At 40.9% G+C, this 22,955-nt stretch overlaps 2 long non-coding RNA genes across 19 annotated transcripts in view; one reads left to right on the forward strand and one right to left on the reverse strand.

Annotated features, from left to right (window-relative positions):
• The window catches only part of LOC138738794 (uncharacterized), a 321,374-nt gene that overhangs the window by 259,810 nt on the left and 38,609 nt on the right, over positions 1-22,955 (forward strand). The gene's annotated exons all lie outside the window — the stretch shown is intronic.
• Positions 1-22,955, reverse strand: part of LOC138738795 (uncharacterized) — a 51,948-nt gene that overhangs the window by 11,113 nt on the left and 17,880 nt on the right. For 2 of the 3 annotated variants that reach the window (XR_011341766.1, XR_011341767.1), the window contains one exon: positions 16,146-16,622. The exons of the other annotated variant lie outside the window; for it this stretch is intronic. This is a non-coding gene — a long non-coding RNA (uncharacterized lncRNA). Of the gene's footprint in view, positions 1-16,145; positions 16,623-22,955 lie in introns of those variants that run through there. 3 annotated transcript variants of the gene reach the window in all.

Genomic DNA, 22,955 nt, shown 5'->3' on the forward strand with positions numbered 1-22,955 from the left:
CCTTAATAAAGCAGTTAAACAACCAATGGAAATGCTCTGTCATTGCGGCCAATTGTTCCCTGTCCTTCTCAAATTGCCTGCATTCATTGATGTAGTAGAGTCCCACCCAGTGTCCAGCTGAATTGGATTTTTAGCTGGAACATTTTCTGCACTGGTTTTCCTTCACTCCTCTAAAATTAATTCTGGAGTCTTCATATGATCTGTGCTTGAGTCCTCCCATTGCTGTTTTTCAGTATTTTCCTCTGATAATTTTACCTCAGATTTGCTTGGTGGTCCTCCATTCTTCTCATCACCATCTCCCTCAATCCTACCACTTTTTCCATCCCATCAGACCAATTGTTCACCATCCAGATGCAATTTCTTCTGGTTAAATATTGGCAGGGCATAAGTCATCACTGGAGGTCTCACAAACTCCATTCCCTTGTCTTTGATCCCATCTCTCCTTCTGACCTCTATTTCAGGATAACCAGACTATTGACCACCTAAGCAACCAATAACCTGAGGTGTTCAGCCCAAAGATAACCCTCTTCCACTCTATTGTGTGATCTCTAGCTCTATTCTCACATCTTCTGATGAAACTAGCATCCATCATTAATTGTCATCTCAGGATGATTTTCCCAATGGACTCAAAGCTACCCTCCCAAAGCACATACACATTAACCCATCAAAATACCTGCTGCGCTGTGGACTAACTCACCTATCCCATTTTCCCCAAACTATCATGTTCATGGGCTTGAATCCTGTAAGATCTCCTTGTGTTCAGACCACTCTGTTGTTTCATCTCTGTAGCCTCCTCCAAGCATATCTCACAAATTATGCTCTGATCGGGACAGAGCTCTTGTGGCCCCTTCCTTTATTTATCCATCTACACTTGAAGTGATCTTTTGATTATTTCTTTAATCAAATCTCATTGATGATGTCAAATATTGGTGGATTTTTCATGAATAATTGTTCCTGTACTTGAGCCTTGGGACATGTAAATGCACTTAAGGTGCTGTAAGTGGATGTTACTATAAAGTCCTCCTTCTCTTCCTTTGGCTTGGCTTAGTTGTTGCCTCATCATTGTTCTTTCTGAGATGAATGATGGCCCACTGATACACAATATTTGAATGGAGTGATCTTTGAAATTTTTTTTCTAGGATCTGGCTGTTACTGGCAAGGCCGCTATTTAAATGGTCCCTTTGAGAAGATAGTCACAATGGAGAGGCTTGCTTGGCCATTTTTTTTAATGAGTCCAAATTTTTAGCCAGCATGGCAGATTACTTCCCCTGAGGGTATTAGATAGGGTTTGAATAAATATCTTGTTGGTTTTATGGTCATCACTCAAACTAGTTGTTGGAGTCACAGGGTCGAAAGATTTTACAGCAAGGAAACAGACTCTTCACCCATCTCATCCATACAACCATGTAGCCCAGTGGTTTTCAAACTTTTTCCTTCCACTCACATCCCACTTTAAGTAATCCCAATACCATAGGTGCTCTGTTATTAGTAGGGGATTACTTAAAGTGGGATGTGAGTGGGGAAAAAAGGTTGAGAACCACTGCTCTAGATCCAATTGTTACTGAAATATTTTGCTTGAGAAAAATTATAATTAGCCCATTTCCTTTGGAGTTAAGAAACTGTGCACATAATGAGACAATTAGGTACGATTTAAACAGTGGTTTTCGACCTTTTTCTTTCCACTCACATACCACCTTACTAATCACAGAGCACCAATAGCATAGGGAATACTTAAGGTGGTATGTGAGTGGAAAGAAAAAGGTTGAAATCCACTAATGTAGCCTATCTGAGCTAGTCCTTAAGGATTACATTTTTACAATTCCTGGATTATTCATTTTGATTTAAATTTCACAGCTGCTATGATGGATCTCTGGATTGTTAGGGTAGGCTTCTGGAATAACAGATTGTAGATCGCATCGAAAGAACCAAACCAAGGCTTTTATTAACTAAAAGGCTGGAGCATATCACATGTTGGTCGACCAGTCCAAAATGACCTGGTCTGGCTAGGAGCAATCCTTTAAGACCTGCCAATAGGTGTGGCTACGCTCTCAGCCAATCACAATCATCCTACACTATAATCTGTACATATACACATTGGTGATAGAATCTGTACTATCATACAGATGAGTCACTTAACTGATTCACCACTGACATACTTTGATTATTGAAAACCACGGCAGTAATTCACTGAGAGATAAAGTTCTGTGTCACATAAAAGACCTTGGCATATGGTGTGGATGTACACTGTAAAAGACAATGAATGGATTAATTACCAAGGTAAATGAACCAAGCAAACTGTGGGATACTTCGAAAATGGTATCATATTTATATTTCAAAAGTAAATGTCACTGTAGACTTGTTTAAGATCTTGTGAAAGTACAGAGCATTCCATCTGAATCATCAAGAAGGACCTAGGAAGGCCATTTGTGAATAAGCAAAGATTATATTGTGCCCCATGTCCTTACAGAAGAGAGCATAGGGAGACTGCTTCATTTGAGATTTTATGCAGGGATTTGATTAATTGGAAAAAACTATGTTCTCATCCTGTTGACAAAATGCCAGAACAAATGGACTCAAGATAAAGTAAATTGAAGGAAATGGGAAATTCAGATTGAATTCTGTTAACAGAGGCGTAATTAGCATTGATTTCTCCACCCAGCAGATTTGATTCCAATGGAATGGAAATGAGTCCTGCTGGAGCAGGTCTGGGTATCGTGGGATTGTGCCAGCCCAGTGGTTTTCAACCTTTTTCCCACTCGCATACCACCTAAAGTAATTCCCTACTAACCTCAAAGCACTTATAGCACAACATTCAAAAATGATTCAGCAACACCTTTAACATTAAACTTCGTAAGAACTCTGTACAATACTGTTTAGATGCCGTTTTTCACAACCTTAGGATAGATCAAAAGAGTGGCAAGTGGAGCAGCAGGTAGCTCCAGCAACCCAGGTTCCAGCCTGACCTCAGGAGCTATTTGTGCAAGATCTATGTTTACCATTCTCTTTCCCACCTCACCTGGGTCAGAGAAACAAAATGACTCACCAGCCACTGAGAGAAGTTCTTTCATTTCACTTATCCCTTATGTGAGACTTGGTTTTTTTGGTCTGAGATTCCTCTACCAGAACTCCTCTGGAATATACACATTCATACTGTGAGTGTGAGTTTCCTTCAGGTGCTTGAGTTTCCTCCCACATCCCAAAGATGAGCATGTTTGTAGGCTAATTGGCCACTGGAGATTGCTAGTGGTAAGTGGTAGCATCTGTGAAGAGTTGATAAGAATTAGGGGAGAATAAAAATGTAGAATTAATGTAAATGGGAGTTTGTTGGTTGGCATAGACTTAGTGGGCTGAAGGTCCTGTTTCAATGCTGTATCTGAATATGTTCAGCTAATGAAATCATCTTGTTTTCAAATTGTAGTCATTATTGCAATAATGTTGCAGTCAATGTGCTGAAAAAGACATGGTTATGAAAAGGCCATGGATATGATCAGATAATATACTTCAACTGATAACAAACAGTGCAGGAAACATTCAGCAGGTCAGGCCACATCTGTGAAAAGAAAATTTGTAACAATTATCTTCAGGGAGCAGTAGGTGTGAAGAGAGTGGAAGGCAGAGCATTCAGAGGAGATGAGATTGGATAAGAGAGGGGAGTAGTGAAGTTGAGATGGTTGTCTCGGGGAGAATCGGAAATATTTTAGGAACTAGCTGATAATGAGTTGGAAAGTTAATGTTTCAGGTCAAAGACCCTTTGATAGACCTGGAAAAGAGAACAAAAATAGTTTTAAGTTGAAAAGTGAGGCAAGTAGGGATGGAAAAGATAAAGGGAATATCTTTGATAAGGTGGGATCCGGGTTGCCACAACTGTAGAGGTCATCTCTTAAATGGGGGCTCTAAAGGAGAGAAAAATGGAATAAAGATATGAAAGGGAGTAGTGAGAGAAAGGAAAGAGGCAGAGGAAAGTGAAAGGTTCAAAATACAAGGTGGCCGGCCACTTCTGCTGTAGGTTTTCCATCTGTAATGTTCTTCCTTCATTAGTGTGGCCGGACTTGCTGAGCTTTGCATTTTGCAGTTTTTCATGTCCCTTTATCTGTGTTCTCACTCTACAACTGCCCTCATCTCACACTATTCATTATTTCTCACCCATTCTCTAACCGCTCTGATTAATCCATTGACTGGATAAACTCCTCAGTTTATCCCCATCCCAAACCTGGCCTTACTCTCCCTTTGTCCTATCATTCCTCTCTGAACATGTCTACAACTTAAAACCCATATGCTTTCTCTTTTTCCCAGTCTTGATGAAAGTCTTTCGACCATAATGCTATTTCTCTGTCAACAGATTTTGCTTGACCTGCAGTGTATTGCCAGCATTTCATATAGCCAGTTTCTTTTTATTTTCATGTTGTGATTGATGCTGGTTGTAGGACAATGGTTAATTCCCATTCTCATGAGATCACTGACAAGCATCAATGGGACTTTACTCAGAAGACTCAAGTCCTTAGGGGTGACACTTGAACCAACACTCAGAGACTAGAGGGTTACTCATGACTCACAAGTGATTCATTCCAATTCAATCTGATACAATTCAAACAGCTCCCCATCGATTCTCACTCTGCAAGCCAGCTACTTCTGCAAGTTAGGGCTTTAAACAACATTTCAAATATCTTTTGAGAAATATAAAAGTTGCAGAAGCTGGAATCTTGAGCAAATAAAAAATTACTGGAGGAACCCAGCAGTTAAGTCAGCTGAGATGATAGAGTAAAAGGCAGAAGGTGTGGGAGATGGAGAGTCAGGTCAAGGGAGAAACCTCTAATGTTCCCTCTAATTTTTAGGGGTCAATGTGTGCAAAAATCTTAGGTTGTGCACATTTTTTTGCTGTGACAAAAGTATGTGCGCACTGAATGCTGGCACAAATGTAAAACTGAAATTGTTTCAAGGTCATTTTGGCACAGCCTAGTTTTCTTGGCTAATAAAACTGTATCGGCATGTTTAATATAATACAAGAATGGTTGCATTCTGCAAAGTAATGTATTTCGTTAAGATTTTATTCTACGCTATTTTAGGTAACTCGCCTTTTGTGCGCACATGAATTTCCTTTGTGTGCTGGTTGCAAAACGTGTGTGCGCATGCACTCACACATGGCTTAGAGGGAACAGTGGGGCTGAGTAAGAAAGGATTGTGAGAGAAACAAAAAAAATGAACTGCTGGGGTAGGTAAAGAAGAGATGGAAACAATGAAACAAGATGGGGTTGGGGGGGGTGTGGGGGTCACTTAAAACTATAAAAATCAACACTAACATTAGGCTTAATGTAAACCTCAGGAACAATACAATCATATTTCATGTCAGCAAACAAGTTTACATTTGGCATCACCTTGACGATGGATGAGCCAAAGGACAGGTATGTCCCCGTAAGAATAGTTGGGGAAGATGAAATGGTTAACTACAGGAAGCTCAAGTTTATACTGTACCAGTGAATTTGTCACCCAATGTAGTTTTAAATATCATTGCTGACTTCCTTTGTATCTTGCAATTGAATCGGCATGAAAAAATTCAACAGTACATCAAAAGAAAACATCTGACTGTAAAGAAAATAGCCATTTACGTGAGAGGGGGTGTGTTGTGCTGCAGCCACAGGAGGTAAAGCTGGGATTGATCTTACTTTCAGTGGGAATCTGCATGCCATTCTCTACAGATTGTTTTAATGAGTCCAGATGGAGATGTGCACAGCTGATAATACTGGAGCACTGCACTGAAATGTTTACATCGTGGCATATTGCTTTGACCCAACTCAAATCCATGGCCTTGGCCAACAGGGATGGATAACTTGTATCCAATGGGACTAGCTGTCACTCAGAATCCCTGTGTACACTCAGACCTATGTTCAAGCCACAACACAGGATTCCATAGGAATGAAGGGTGACCTTATTCAAATACATAAAATCCTAAGAGGCTTTGATAGATGGTGAGAGGTTTTCACTTATGGGAGAGTCAGAAAAAAGGGGATAGTCCCAAAAAATAAGGGACTGGTCATTTAGAACGGAATAGAAATTTATTCTCTCACAGAGTGGTGAATCTCTGCCATTCTCTGCCTCAGAGGGTGATGAAGACAAGAAAGTTAGATGTATTTAAAGGCATGGTCAATAAATATTTGACAAAACAAAGAAATGATGGTGATGGGAAACAGGCACAGAAAAGGTGTTGAGACCAGTATAGATGAGTCATGATCACATTTAATGGTGGAGCAGGCTTGAAGAGGTTGGTGGCCAACTCTGCTTCTTATTTTCTTTTCTTCAAGTATTCTTCATTTGGGCCCTTTGTTAATGAACATATGGACCTAAAAACAATGTATTACTGTAGTGTTACTTAAAAAGAAGGGATGAGAGAGTTTGTGGCCTTCTTCTATTTTTGATGAGTTCAATCAAAGAGATAAGCTCAAATCACATGAAACTCGGTACAGCCACCCCTTTGTACAAAATGTATTTCCACTATTAATCATTCTGCTGAGTTAGTAAGAAATAGGTCATCCTGTACAGAGATAAGATAAAGTAATCTTAAAGACTAGAAATCAAGAATTTGTCAACACAGATGTTTAATGTTATGAAATGGGATGAAGGAAATGTGATGTGTTTGGTTGTATGCTGGGCATTGGTGTGTCCTCCAACTCAGCAGTAAATGGATGAACACTGAAGATTTGTACTTCACTGATGGAATGATGCAATGCATACAATGTTGGACCAAGGCCTCTGTCTGGCTCCATGGGTGGAAGTAAATGACTCTGTTACATTACTTAATGAAGAAGAGGAAAGTTCTTGTGGCTTGACTAACTCCCAATGAAGAGTGAAGATTGGCTTCTCTGGTCATTTTCACACTACTGCTCAATAACTTGGCTGTTTCTGGGGACACATTGCATAGTCCAAATGAATGTTAATGGTACATAATTGGTTATCAGGAATTTTGAGGTGCAGAGGGTTCCTGTTACTGAAATTGGCAACTGCACAGGAAAGGCCCATCAAGCTGTAATGAAAATCCAATGGTCCATTGATGTCCAGCCAGAAAAGGCAACCTAAACCCTACCTTGGTCAGGCCACACACAAATCACAAATCTAGTCTAATGACATGCAGTAAACTCTAAATGTCTTCTCTTTTGGCTTGGCTTCGCGGACGAAGATTTATGGAGGGGGTAAAAAGTCCACGTCAGCTGCAGGCTCGTTTGTGGCTGACCAGTCCGATGCGGGACAGGCAGACACGATTGCAGCGGTTGCAAGGGAAAATTGGTTGGTTGGGGTTGGGTGTTGGGTTTTTCCTCCTTTGCCTTTTGTCAGTGAGGTGGGCTCTGCGGTCTTCTTCAAAGGAGGCTGCTGCCCGCCAAACTGTGAGGCGCCAAGATGCACGGTTTGAGGCGTTATCAGCCCACTGGCGGTGGTCAATGTGGCAGGCACCAAGAGATTTCTTTAGGCAGTCCTTGTACCTTTTCTTTGGTGCACCTCTGTCACGGTGGCCAGTGGAGAGCTCGCCATATAATACGATCTTGGGAAGGCGATGGTCCTCCATTCTGGAGACGTGACCCATCCAGCGCAGCTGGATCTTCAGCAGCGTGGACTCGATGCTGTCGACCTCTGCCATCTCGAGTACCTCGACGTTAGGGGTGTGAGCGCTCCAATGGATGTTGAGGATGGAGCGGAGACAGCGCTGGTGGAAGCGTTCTAGGAGCCGTAGGTGGTGCCGGTAGAGGACCCATGATTCGGAGCCGAACAGGAGTGTGGGTATGACAACGGCTCTGTATACGCTTATCTTTGTGAGGTTTTTCAGTTGGTTGTTTTTCCAGACTCTTTTGTGTAGTCTTCCAAAGGCGCTATTTGCCTTGGCGAGTCTGTTGTCTATCTCATTGTCGATCCTTGCATCTGATGAAATGGTGCAGCCGAGATAGGTAAACTGGTTGACCGTTTTGAGTTTTGTGTGCCCGATGGAGATGTGGGGGGGCTGGTAGTCATGGTGGGGAGCTGGCTGATGGAGGACCTCAGTTTTCTTCAGGCTGACTTCCAGGCCAAACATTTTGGCAGTTTCCGCAAAGCAGGACGTAAAGCGCTGAAGAGCTGGCTCTGAATGGGCAACTAAAGCGGCATCATCTGCAAAGAGTAGTTCACGGACAAGTTTCTCTTGTGTCTTGGTGTGAGCTTGCAGGCGCCTCAGATTGAAGAGACTGCCATCCGTGCGGTACCGGATGTAAACAGCGTCTTCATTGTTGGGGTCTTTCATAGGTCGGGTCAGATACAGCAATGAGCTCTCTGAACCCTTCTCCATTAACAATGGCGTGAAGCAAGGCTGTGTTCTCGCACCAACCCTCTTTTCAATCTTCTTCAGCATGATGCTGAAACTCTAAATGTACACTGAAATGAAATGACATGCCAGCTTCTTAGACAATTATGAGTAAGTTGTAAGGATCTGGACTTGTCAATATCATCTATATTCTGGTTACAAACAGGAAAAGAAACCAGTGCAAGCAATTGGTTTCAAACTAGGAGTGGAAAGACAGGAAGAACAAGAAATTGTCTGCCAAGAGGGAGATAACTCCACAAAAAAAAAACCCAGGATATTCAAAGAAAAAGAGAAGAATGCTCTTTTTTTTTGAAAATTGTATTTATTGAATCATGATACACTTGTTAAACATACAATTAGTGAATAAAACAAAGGCCAAAATACACACATTTTAAAACTAATCCCCTACAACCCTTTCCTCCCTTTCCTAACCCACCCACCTCAACCCACCCCAAAGAAAAGAAAGAAAGAGGAGATCACATAATATCAAAATTCAGCAATTAATTACCATGGTTTGGAGTAAAGGGCTTTGGCAAATACTAGAGCGCATCGGATGTCCCCCAAAGTTCCTCAACATGATTATCCAACTGCACGAAAACCAACAAGGTCGGGTCAGATACAGCAATGAGCTCTCTGAACCCTTCTCCATTAACAATGGCGTGAAGCAAGGCTGTGTTCTCGCACCAACCCTCTTTTCAATCTTCTTCAGCATGATGCTGAACCAAGCCATGAAAGACCCCAACAATGAAGACGCTGTTTACATCCGGTACCGCACGGATGGCAGTCTCTTCAATCTGAGGCGCCTGCAAGCTCACACCAAGACACAAGAGAAACTTGTCCGTGAACTACTCTTTGCAGATGATGCCGCTTTAGTTGCCCATTCAGAGCCAGCTCTTCAGCGCTTGACGTCCTGCTTTGCGGAAACTGCCAAAATGTTTGGCCTGGAAGTCAGCCTGAAGAAAACTGAGGTCCTCCATCAGCCAGCTCCCCACCACGACTACCAGCCCCCCCACATCTCCATCGGGCACACAAAACTCAAAACGGTCAACCAGTTTACCTATCTCGGCTGCACCATTTCATCAGATGCAAGGATTGACAATGAGATAGACAACAGACTCGCCAAGGCAAATAGCGCCTTTGGAAGACTACACAAAAGAGTCTGGAAAAACAACCAACTGAAAAACCTCACAAAGATAAGCGTATACAGAGCCGTTGTCATACCCACACTCCTGTTCGGCTCCGAATCATGGGTCCTCTACCGGCACCACCTACGGCTCCTAGAACGCTTCCACCAGCGTTGTCTCCGCTCCATCCTCAACATCCATTGGAGCGCTTACACCCCTAACGTCGAAGTACTCGAGATGGCAGAGGTCGACAGCATCGAGTCCACGCTGCTGAAGATCCAGCTGCGCTGGATGGGTCACGTCTCCAGAATGGAGGACCATCGCCTTCCCAAGATCGTGTTATATGGCGAGCTCTCCACTGGCCACCGTGACAGAGGTGCACCAAAGAAAAGGTACAAGGACTGCCTAAAGAAATCTCTTGGTGCCTGCCCCATTGACCACCGCCAGTGGGCTGATAACGCCTCAAACCGTGCATCTTGGCGCCTCACAGTTTGGCGGGCAGCAACCTCCTTTGAAGAAGACCACAGAGCCCACCTCACTGACAAAAGGCAAAGGAGGAAAAACCCAACACCCAACCCCAACCAACCAATTTTCCCTTGCAACCGCTGCAATCGTGTCTGCCTGTCCCGCATCGGACTTGTCAGCCACAAACGAGCCTGCAGCTGACGTGGACTTTTTACCCCCTCCATAAATCTTCGTCCGTGAAGCCAAGCCAAAGAAAAAGAATTGCAGCAAGGAGATTTAATAATTAAACCCCATATAATCCAAATACGGGCTCCAAGTTTTACGATAAAAAAGATAATTATCAGGTAAATTTTATGTTATCTTTTCCAATGGAATACAAGACCTCAACTCTATATACCATCTCTTAATACTCACATCAATCTCATTTTTCCAAGTAATTGCCAGACATTTTCTAGTCACAGCTCAAAAAAGTGATTTGAAATCTATTTAATTTTAATTCTAAACTAATCCTCTTAATATTACTCAACAAAAATACTAAAGGATCTAATGAAAATTTCACTTTCAAAATAACTTCTAAAAATTCCTTAAAGATTTCACTGTTTCACATTACGAAGTAGAATGTAAAAAGGAACCTACGTCCTTATGACACCTAAAACAAATCTGAAGAAATAAAATTATATTTCCTTAATTTTTCTGGAATTAAATATAATTGATGAATAAAATTTAATGAACTAATCAATACCTTACATTTACAATTTTAGTCATACTATCCCTACATAAATTTATCTAATCATCCTGAGAAATAAGTCTACCTAAATCCTTCTCCCATTTCAATCTAGATATATGCTTAAGCATTTTATTCTGTAGTAAGGCATACATCTTGGATATAAATTCCTTCTTATCACCCTCAGTAAGTAAAATTTCAAACTTAGATAATCTAAGTATGTCCAAAATTATCCAACAATTAAGCTTTAATTTGATAATAAGAAAAAAGTATTTGAAGATATATCATATTTTTCTTTCAATCTTTGAAAAGAAAAATTATCCTGCTTCATAACACTCTTGCACCAATTTAATATCATTTTGATCCCATAACTTCAAAAGTTGATTATTAAGTGTAAAGGGGAAATGCTTATTTTGGTACAATGGAGTTTTACCTGAAATCTTACCTTGAGTACCTATGGCTTCATTTTTTAATACCATAAATCCATTAAGTGTTTCAAAACAGGTAAATTATAATTACTCAATAATTTAGGATTCCATCTATAAATAAACTGATCCATCTTCTTCTCACCAATTAAAGATAGTTCAATATTAGCCCATATCAAAGGTTTAACTATTTCAAACATCCTATTAATAAATTTCAATTGTGCTACATCATAATAATTTTGAAAATTAGGAAGTTGCAAACCTCCTAATTCATATTTCCAAGTCAATTTCTGTAATGGTACCCTTACTATTTTATCCTTCCATAAAAATTTCCTCACCAATGCATTTAAATCCTTAAAAATTTTTGAGGAATCTTACAAGGAATAGAATGAAAAAAATACTGAATTTATTCAGCAGATAAGGATTTTTAATAAAAACCCGCCTGATCTAAATGAATTAAATTTGGTAAATATTTAGCTAATAGCTAGAACCTTCACCAAAATGTTATAATCCCTATCTTTCTTAAGAATAACTGTAATAATTGCTTGAGAAAAAGAATCTGGAAAAGAATGAACATCCGTCACCTGTTTCAATACATCCATCGATAAAGGAATTAATAAATCCTGAAATTCTTTATAAAATTCAGAAATAAAACCATTATTCCCTGGATACTTCCCATTTGGCATAGATCAAAGTGCATCTATTATTTCTTTAGTAATAAAAGAAGCATCCAAATCCTTAATATCCTTATCACTCAAAAAGGATAAATCCAAATCAGATAAAAATTATCAATTTTAACCTCATCCCCCCCCCCACAAGTATACCATTTTTTATAAAATTTTTGAAACATCATTAATTTCCTGAGGTTTATATGTAATCACTCAAAAAGGACTAAATGATGTCCTCAAAAGAAAAAAGAAAAGAAACCCCATATATATATATATATATATATATATATATATTTAAAAAATACTGTACTACAGTATTATGCCCCTCAATTATATTGGAGTGACCAATACCAAAAAGTGGCCAAAAACTTTGGAAGGATCAGTAGCCAAACTAACCCCCCCCCCTCCCCCCCACAAACAGAACAAAAAAAAATTCAACAAATCATTTCAGGTATGATATGCTTCTTCCAGATCTCTATTAACTTGATCATCATCGATGTCAATATCAATCAACTGCTGAGATTCCTTCTCGCCTTCCATTCTTCCCCTTCTGAACTGGAACAGGCTGTTGGAAAAAACTTTCTTGACTTTTCATCTGTTTATTATCCGGTAGAAAATTAACAAATGTAAGAGCTTCGGCACTAAATAACTGAGATTGAAAGCCTCCATAAAATACTTTAAGTACAGCAGAATATAGAAAAGCAAATTTATATCTTTTCTTCCACAAAACAGCTTTAGTAGAATTAAATTCTTTATGATGTTTAATAACAGCTTTACTTAAATCAGCATAAAAGAAAACTATTATTTTTAACTACCAAGGGGCCTTGATTACTTCTCACATTTTGAACTGCAACTCAATTCTCTATCTTGATAGTGTGAACATCCAATCAGGATAGAGCGTGGAGCTTGACCTGGAAGAGGTTTCCTTCTTATCGCTCTATGAGTTCTATTCAATTCCAAACCATTCAGAAAATATTCTTTCCCCAAAACTTCAGGAATCCACTTCTGAAAAAATTGAACGGGATCCAGAACTTCAAAATCTTCCAGAAGACCAACAATTTTAATATTATTCCTTCAACTTTGATTCTCCAATGCATCAATTTTCTTCAATAAATAATTTCTTTGAATTTCCCAACCAGTGAATGAATCCTCCATCTGACCCATCTTTTCTTTACATTGTTCCACATCATCCTTAAAGTCATGAAAATCCTCTTCAATCTTCTTAAATTTATCATGCATCTTGTCCATCATTTTCACACACTTTGCCACATCAAAATTAATAGAAGCTATTTCCCCCTTCATATCAGCAAGTTGCTCCTTCATAGATGAAAAACCATAGTACCATAAGAGAGGCAAACAGGATCATTAGGGTTTCCCTTCCACCCGCCCCCCACCACCTTTATTATGACAGAGACTGCACTCGCTTTTTTGGCGTCAGTGCAGGAATAAGATAGCTGTGGTAAGGCAGCATTTGAAAGCAGGCAAAAAATAATGTTAAATCCACAGGAAAGATTTATAAAAGATAAATGTCACCAGTTTAGCATTTTTTTTTTGTTTCTCTTGTTCAGTGTTAGGTGTAAACCCTACACTTATTTTGGGCAACAAACATAGGTTTTATCCCATATTTAAGACTGCAATATGTTGAACATGTATTGAGGTTAGGAAACACTCACCATCGAGCATTATGGAGAAAAGGCTCACGTGACCATTTGGTAAAATTGTGGACGTGTATGAGAAATAGGGTAAGTGTAAAGAAATCTGAAACAAAAACATGATCATGTTTCAAGTTTCCTTTCATTGTCACATAATGATACTTTAAAAATGTAATATACATGTATATTTTAACTTTTACCTGCTGTAAGACAGACAAATACTTGTGCCCCTTACAGTGTGAGAATCCCTTCAGAGTCACTGAGTGGATTTGCCTCCAGTGCTCCCGCAGTCTTTGTAGCTGCACAAACTCCTGATTGATTCATCGGCAACTCAAGCTCCAGATCTAAACTTCTGACATGTTCAGGAAGCCTTCAGTACCCTCGACCCTTCAGGAGCCATTCTTGCCCTCAGCAACCTTTCAGATCCTGGCTCCGATATCTGGTTCCCACTGACCCAGTGTCCAGCAGCCTGCAGACCTTATGGGTCCCCTGGCCATTTGTAGCCCGCAGTATATGTTGGGCCCTCAGCCACTGAGGCCTTCGCTGATCTGCCGTGATCACCGTCCTGCAGGATCATCTCCCCTGCTTCTTCTTCACCCTGTTTCTAGTGCCCTGCACAGGTCTGCTACTCACCTGGAGCCTGAAACATTTTGTAGCCACTGCTGAGCACAGGCACCACCATCTAAGGCACAGACCTCGTGGCTGCAGGATTTTAATTGTAACAGGCTGTTTAAACTCTGTATGGAAACAATGGCAATAGAACTGGGCAGAGAAGCTCTGTGTCTCCAATCTCATACTTCTAGGTCCTCACTGAGGACAGTGCTGTCATTGTAATAGCTCCGGCAGTGCTACCATTTTTTTAAACTGTGGATGAGCTTCCTATCATCCTATGTAAGACTGGACTCTGAAGGACCCAGGACAACAACCAGATTGTGTGGAAAGGGTAAGAAATCTTGGGCCTTGTAAGGATTGCAAGGTGAGCAGAATTGTCATTAGCAATGAGCACACTTGTAATATTGTAGACTTAATTCCCAGCTGTACCTACTGCCAGTCCCCTGTCCCTCTGAGAGACACTGGCCTAATTTCAGCCACATAAATAGCCACTACCCTTTATAAGTCCAGGCTAATTTGGACCTTCAAAAGATCTGAATTGCCAACAGTTATAAATCTAGTTTGTAAATCCGGTGGTTGTTGAATACCAATTTTAGTTTAATCGAAACTGGGATAAATAAAGAAAATATTGGAAGTACTCTGTGTCTCAGATAGGAGTTGTGGAAAGAGAAACAGATTTGAATTTTCAGATCAATAACATTTCTTCAAAAATTAACATTAATTTCTCCCCACAAATGCTGCCAGACCAGATGAGCTTTACCAGTATTTTCGGTTTTTATTTTAGATTTGCAACATCTGTTGCATTTTATTGTTCACTACTGGTTTTGCCTTCCTCAAAGGTGGCAGCAAGATGGCTAGAAAATCAGAGAGGGTATCTAGCTCTTAAAGTATCTTCCTTTCTTTTCCACAGAGCTTGATTTGTTGTTGCCGTGATGCCAGCCCTGGGATTTGGGATGCAAAAGAGTTTTCTTTTAAATAAGGCAACTAAATTGTGTATGTGTTGCTAGGAAGTTCCTTGGCTGAATTTCAACTCCAAATATGACATAGTGTTTGCTTGTTTCCTCTGCGGACCAGTGTGATCAGATGATGACTAATTTTATCAACCTCTCACTGGCCACCAATTCTTATGATCTCCATTTTAGTGCAAACTATTAATTAATTGTTACTTCAGCCAGAGAGGCTGAAGTGTAATTGGTTGGAAAACAGACTGGTGCTCCAAGAACTATATTAGATTGCAATTAAGAGGAAGGTTTACTATTCATCTAACCCATTTTAAATTGAGACTAATTTCTTTGGGATGATGTAAGTAAGCACTGAATTTTTTTTGAAGGAAACAAAATAATACCACAACTGCAATCAACTTTAACCCTAGCATGCCAAAATGTAGTCAGGTTACTTTTACGATCAGCTAGCAATTCAAGTGATTAATTTTTTGCCATATCAAAGGCAAAATTTTGAAGATTTATTGCATTTGTATTGTGTTTTATACATACTTATGACACCCCCAATCTCGTCACGGTCAAGTAAGTACAGTTAAGGTCCATCCCATTTTAACCAAGGAAAACCATGGAAAAAGGAAGACAGCCTATGTACTGACCGCAACAATGCAACAACCCATAATCCCCCAAATACAAGTTTCATACCTTTGTTGTGAGTGGTTTGGTTATTGTGTGTAAGTATAATTAGTCTGGTGTTAAGTGTTCAATGAAGGTTGGGGGGGGGGAAAAAAGGGATAAAATATGATTGTGTTTTTCAAAGATGTGACCAAGAAAGTTGATATGGGTGGAGTATATGGATTTCAGTAAGGTTCCACAGAGTAGGCTGCTATGGAAGATTAATCACATGGATCCAAGATGAAATTGGTGATTGGATAGAAAACAATTTAAGAAAACAGAGGGTGATGGTGGAAGGTTGTTTTTCAGACTGGAGGCATGTGACTAGTGGCGTGCCACAGGGTTCAGTGCTGATCGCACTGGTGTTCGTCATCGATATCGGTGATTGTACATGACATGATTAGCAAGTTTGCGGGTGACACTTGTTATGTCGCAGACCAGCAGCAATTGAAATTCACCATGGCAATGTTATTGTTTTTCTTTTAAAACATTATATTTATTACTAACTACTAATAATATAACACATTAGTCAAATCAAACCCAACTCCGTGTGTGTGTGTGTGTGCGCGATACCCAAACCATTATAGCTTAGGCACATCTTAGAAATCCATTGTCGCAAAACAGGCTTTTAAACAAATAGACAGAAATAATCATGAAGGAGATTGGAGTGACTAAGAGATAGGACTGTCGAAAACTCTCAAATCCTTGTCGAGTTTATTCTAGAGAAATATCCTTTTGTATGAACGGTTGTCGCAAATCCCCTTTTCTTTGCATAGGGGAAACAAAATGTGTGACTTCCATGATGCTTCCAAAACCCAGGTATAGGTCAATCAAAATGACCATTACTTTGGTCACCATTTGATGCAGCAAATATCCTTTTCATGACAGGGAGAATCAGCCAAATTGTCCATTATCACACAGAGTCATTCCTGCTCCGTGTTTGATGAAATGGACGCTGGTCAATAATGTGCTTGCTGTTCCTTCAGTGTTCCAAACACATGACTCTCTCACCATCTGTGTCCCTGGAAAAAGCAACAAATGTTCTTTATCCTCTCCAAAGTTGCAAATTTGGGTACAGCTTGTATCAGCTGTTGCCACGCAGTCTCTGTACAGATGTGAATGGTTGTAGCCTGTACTAGCACTTAAAGTGATACTCGCACTAATTGAAGTGGGAACTCATAATACCCAACAAAGAAAATTTCAATCTGTAAGAGCAAAATTTTAACTGCAACCTACAATGTTTGAAATAATACATCACTATTGTTACATGATATAATACAGACAAATATAACATTTTTCAGCAGCAGATACAAATAATAAGTTTCATTTTGGTATATTGCAAAGTTAACATCTTGAAAGGCAATCAGCAATTACATTATTCTTGCCTCTAATATGCATTATCATTAAAACATATTCTTGCAGAATTAGACTCCAGTTTAACAATCATCTATTTTTGTTTTTCATTTTACTCAAGAACACTAAGGGATTGGAGGTCACATGATGTGGGAAAAATAAGAGGAGGTGGAATCGTAGAGCTCCCAGGATTTTCAAGAATAAATAGGGTACAAACCTCAACTGAATAACCAAAATACCAAAAAAAGATGTGGGAAGAAACCTACAATAAACAATGATTAAGAAGACTAAATTCACAAATAAAAGCATGAAAGAATCTGCATCGAAACTAGAGGCTCAGCTAGGGATGCCTCGTGGCAAGGAAAATGGCAGGGCCGCTCCGAAGCCCAAAGAGGGAGCTGCAGCTTCAGCTGAATGACACACCCAGCAGGGAGAACAAGACACGGGGGAGGACACTGCTACCGCCTGGCAAGTACACAAAGAAAGCCTTTCTGAAGACCCTGGAGATGGGGAGAAGCTTGAGGCACCCCTCCCACAGTGGGAATACCAGGTTGGGCGCCCTCGTTGCACCCATAATGATCGCGGAGCAGCGACACTGAAGAGTGCAGGGAGCGGGCCAGCCCAGACAGATAAGAAGCCACGAAGAACTTGCAGCGAGTCCAGAGTCAAGTCGCGCAGTGCGGCAGTCGATGCAGCAGCAAGTGGCATCGGGTTGAGCGTGCCAATCAATGGGTCCAGCAATAGACCAGAAGAGACGGTGAGCACTGGCAGCAGTGGCGACGGGTCCAGGAGCTCTGAAGAGGATGAAGGCAGCAGTGGAGGAAGGCTCCATCGGGCTGTGGGACGAAAAAGAATTCTGTCAAAACAAAACAAGCAGGGGGGCTCAGAACCCTCCTTGCGCAATGCAATTGGCACGCTGGGCCAGATGGAAGCCAGGCTTTTCCAGGCTGTCTAGAATAGAGCCCAAGATATGGGAGAGAAGCTGCACAAAGTCCAGGGTACCCTTTCTGGGCTGATGGGTAGGGTGGCTGAAGTGGAGGAAAGGGTGGGTAAAAATTAGTATGATATGGGTAATAAATTGGAGATGCTGCTGAATGAAAGAGAGAATATCTGGAGGTAATTAGATACCCTTGAGAACTACAGCAGGCAAAATAACATTTCAGGGAGGAGTTGTACCATCCTGGGAAAAATGGATCTGCACTTGATGGGCGAGAAGATGGCAGAGGATTTTATTTAAAAATGGTTTGCCAAATTGCTGTCAGGGAGAATGGCAGCCTCATTCTAAAACAACTGATTAGTATCTGGACCAAAATTAATGAATATCTGAATGCTAAAGTGGAGCTGTCACCGAAAACACCCCTGACTCCTAATAAATTAATACCATTAACGGTAGGTAACAAGATCCTGGACATCTGGCGCTGTAATGCCATCAGGTGCATAGAGGACTGTTACAAGCAGGGGCAATTAATGTCATTTAAGCAGCTAAAAAATATTTGTTTTGCCAAAACAGACATTCCACTTCTATCTTCAAATAAGGTCTTTTCTATGGGACGTATTGGGTCCAAGTATGGCCCTACCACAATGCAGTAACATAGAGGCCTTGATTCGAAGGGGGAGCGGTAAGAAATTTATTTCGGCAATCTATTGCCTGTTCCAGTCAGAGGGACCCAAACCGGGTCTTCATAGATCAAGAGAAAGATGGGAGTCGGACTTGGTCATTGCAATTAATGAGAGACGCTGGCCCGACTCCCGACTTGTGCCAGGGAAACATGACCATGCTCATCAATGGAAGGTACAGGCTGGTCCAGTATAACTTTTTGCACCAGCTATATCTAGTGCTGCAAAAAATAAACAGATCAAAACCAGAACTCTTGGACCAATGCTTCAGATGTGGTTTTGCAACCAGGATGTTCGTGCACGCAACCTGGTCATGTACCAAGATGAGGCCCTTTTGGGTAGATCTAGGCCAAGTCCTGGAGAAAATTATAGGCAAGCAATTCCCACAGGAACCAGAGTTGTTCCTGCTGGGAAATATAATGGACATAAGACTTACAATGAAGCTGTCCAAATTTCAAATCCAATTTGTGTTAATCGCATCGGCAATGGCCAGGAAGGGCATTGCGGCGATCTGGAAGGCTGACTCTAGTCTTAGTATCGAGCGATGGAACAAAGAATTGCAAAGCTGTGTTCCCCTGGAGAAAATAACTTATAACCTGAGAAACAAATACGGTACCTTTTGAAAGATCTGGCACTACATAGATGCATGGCGGTGATTGCTTTCCCAGTTCCTTGCTGCGCTTTCCTCTCCCTTGCACTCATCCCGATCAAGTCTGGAATGAATATCGGCCCAGAGGCCGCCCACTGAGCTGCAACAATCCCTGCCTCTTATTTATTATTTATTTTCCTGGTATTAAAGTTTTGTTGTTGTTGGTCGAAGTTTGAGTGAGTCATCTTGTTTTATGTGTGGGGGCAGAGGGTTGGTAGAGACACGGGCTTGTATATATAGCCATAAAGAAAATGAATATATGTATATTTGAATGTGAACTGCCATTGGTGGCAGGACACTGTATATGTCTGTACAAGCGTGTGTGAAAATAGAAATGAAATATTCAAATAAAAAAGACTAAGGGATTATGATCAGAATACACAACAAATGGCCCCTGAGCTGTGCAGATGTAAACATCAAAATGCTGAAAAGCCAGTACAAGTGATAATAATTCTTTCTCTATAGTAGAATCTATAGTAGAATCTCTACATCACCTTTGTTGACCTCACCAAAGCCTTCGACACCGTGAGCAGGAAAGGGCTTTGGCAAATACTAGAGCGCATCGGATGTCCCCCAAAGTTCCTCAACATGATTATCCAACTGCACGAAAACCAACAAGGTCGGGTCAGATACAGCAATGAGCTCTCTGAACCCTTCTCCATTAACAATGGCGTGAAGCAAGGCTGTGTTCTCGCACCAACCCTCTTTTCAATCTTCTTCAGCATGATGCTGAACCAAGCCATGAAAGACCCCAACAATGAAGACGCTGTTTACATCCGGTACCGCACGGATGGCAGTCTCTTCAATCTGAGGCGCCTGCAAGCTCACACCAAGACACAAGAGAAACTTGTCCGTGAACTACTCTTTGCAGACGATGCCGCTTTAGTTGCCCATTCAGAGCCAGCTCTTCAGCGCTTGACGTCCTGCTTTGCGGAAACTGCCAAAATGTTTGGCCTGGAAGTCAGCCTGAAGAAAACTGAGGTCCTCCATCAGCCAGCTCCCCACCATGATTACCAGCCCCCCCACATCTCCATCGGGCACACAAAACTCAAAACGGTCAACCAGTTTACCTATCTCGGCTGCACCATTTCATCAGATGCAAGGATCGACAATGAGATAGACAACAGACTCGCCAAGGCAAATAGCGCCTTTGGAAGACTACACAAAAGAGTCTGGAAAAACAACCAACTGAAAAACCTCACAAAGATAAGCGTATACAGAGCCGTTGTCATACCCACACTCCTGTTCGGCTCCGAATCATGGGTCCTCTACCGGCACCACCTACGGCTCCTAGAACGCTTCCACCAGCGTTGTCTCCGCTCCATCCTCAACATCCATTGGAGCGCTTACATCCCTAATGTCGAAGTACTCGAGATGGCAGAGGTCGACAGCATCGAGTCCACGCTGCTGAAGATCCAGCTGCGCTGGATGGGTCACGTCTCCAGAATGGAGGACCATCGCCTTCCCAAGATCGTGTTATATGGCGAGCTCTCCACTGGCCACCGTGACAGAGGTGCACCAAAGAAAAGGTACAAGGACTGCCTAAAGAAATCTCTTGGTGCCTGCCACATTGACCACCGCCAGTGGGCTGATAACGCCTCAAACCGTGCATCTTGGCGCCTCACAGTTTGGCGGGCAGCAACCTCCTTTGAAGAAGACCGCAGAGCCCACCTCACTGACAAAAGGCAAAGGAGGAAAAACCCAACACCCAACCCCAACCAACCAATTTTCCCCTGCAACCGCTGCAATCGTGTCTGCCTGTCCCGCATCGGACTTGTCAGCCACAAACGAGCCTGCAGCTGACGTGGACTTTTTACCCCCTCCATAAATCTTCGTCCGCGAAGCCAAGCCAAAAGAAAGAAAAAGAAAGAAAGAAAGATAGTAGAATAATTCTTTTGCTGTTCATTGAATTTCTTGGAGAAGTAAGCCATTGGATGGACACTATCATTACGACCGTTCTTTTGTAATAACACTGCTCCTGCAGTTTCAGCATTAGCATCTACTGCTAAAGAAAATGGCTTCTCAAAGTCAGGTAACTTAAGCACAGGCTGGTGACATAAAATGGCTTTCAGTTTATCAAATGCTTCCTGACAAAGTTCTGTCAAAACAAACTTTTCACTCTTCTTCAGAAGGTTAGTCAAAAGAAGGGCAATATCAGCAAAATTTTTATATAATTTCAATAATACCAAAAACCTCCTAACTCATAAATCATCTGAACTTTCGCCTGACCAGGTGCCAGCTTGCTTTGACCAATAACATAACCAAGATAAGTCACAGGAGCATGGCCAAATTCACTTTTAGCTAAATTAACAGTAAGGTTTGCTTTTGAAAGTTTGTCAATTTCTCTAACTAAGAGATATGTTCTTCCCAGGTGTCATTCCCTATAACCAAATCATCAATATAAGCATCTGTATGCTCTAAACCTTGAATAACAGAATTAATCATTCTTTGGAATGTCCCTGGCGCATTTTTCATTCCAAATGGTAAAATATTGTACTTATGTAACCCTGACATGTTCACAAATGCAGAAATTTCCCATACCTCTGTCTGTTAAGGGAGCACACCTTTTAATAAGTCCATCTTCGTAGGAAACCTAGCTATTCCAACTTTGTCTTCACAATCATCCACCCTAGGGATAGGGTAAGCATCTGTCTTTGTTACTGTATTCACTTTTCTATAATCAGTGAAAAATCTAACAGTTCCATCTGGTTTAGGACATAAGGTGAACTCCAATTTTGAGGTAGAATGTCTAATAATATCATTCTTCAACATATATTCAATCTCTTGTTCTACCAGTCTGCACTTTTCAACATTCATTCGACATGGATGTTGTTTGATAGATTTTGCATCTCCAACATCAACATCATGATACGCTATTGGGGTTCTCAGGCATGTCTAAATTTTAAAAGTAGATTTTTCATTTGCTCCTTTTCCCGGGTCTGAAGATGAGCCAACTTAACATCCAAATTCTGCTAAACAATCGAATTAGGCAGACAAACTGGGACAATGTTTTATTTGAAGTGACCCTCACACGAGTCAGCTTGTACCATGTTGTGGTCCCTAGACTCCTTTGTTCTATCAATACTGTTGGTGAAGGCTGTTCCTTGCTAAAAAGCCAAGTTCTCAAATAAGATTTTAACATATTGACATGACAACTCTTATGTTTTACGTCTCCTATCAGGTGTTCTAACCACATAGCTGACTTCATTCACCTTTGACTCTATCTCATTAGGGCCTGAAAATTTATCCCTAAGGCAATTTGAATTTGTTGGGAAAAGGATTAACACTTTATCCTCCAATTTAAAAGTTCTCACCCTATCCTTTTTATCATACCAGATCTTTACTTTGTCCTGAGTTGTTTTCAAATTCTCTTGAGCTAATTTACAGTGTTTCTGCAAACGATCTTTAAACTTTAAAACATAATCTAACAAAATTCAACTGCACATCCTCATTAACCCATTAATTTCAACAACATGAATTAATAGCCAACTGGCACTTTCTTAATTTCATCATCAGAGAGAGCCTTATCTCTCACTTCACTTTGTTCTGCCCCGCTATAACAAAAAATTTTTACACTCAAGTTTAACACCAGAAATACCATTGAGGTCAACAACTCTTGCAAAAAACTGAAAAAAAAACGCCAGGTATTTAAATAAAAAGGGGTAAGGGACAAAAAAAAAAACAAGAGCACATCATCTGCACCATGTCCAATTTCCTTGACCCCAATCATTTCCCT

Source organism: Narcine bancroftii, chromosome 7 (assembly GCF_036971445.1).
Source record: "Narcine bancroftii isolate sNarBan1 chromosome 7, sNarBan1.hap1, whole genome shotgun sequence".
NCBI lineage: Eukaryota > Metazoa > Chordata > Chondrichthyes > Torpediniformes > Narcinidae > Narcine > Narcine bancroftii.